This window comes from Calidris pugnax, unplaced genomic scaffold (genome assembly GCF_001431845.1).
Source record: "Calidris pugnax isolate Ruff unplaced genomic scaffold, ASM143184v1 scaffold1014, whole genome shotgun sequence".
Lineage (NCBI taxonomy): Eukaryota > Metazoa > Chordata > Aves > Charadriiformes > Scolopacidae > Calidris > Calidris pugnax.
In genome coordinates this window covers 13088-13300 of record NW_015091631.1, presented here as the reverse complement: position 1 = coordinate 13300, position 213 = coordinate 13088, and positions in this window count along the sequence as shown.

Below are 213 nucleotides of genomic sequence, written 5' to 3'. Positions count from 1 at the left end.
GCCTCCATCTTGGGCAGCCCTAGAGAGGGAAGAGACGCCGTGGGGCAGGGGTTGGGGGGCCACACCCTGCCCCACAAGTGGATCCCTCTGCCCCACAAGTGGATCCCTCTGCCCTACAAGTGGATATGCTCTTCTGCCCCACAAGTGGATCCTCCCTTTCTGCCCCCCAAGTGAACCCTCTGCCCCCCAAGTGGACTCTACCCCCCAAGTGGA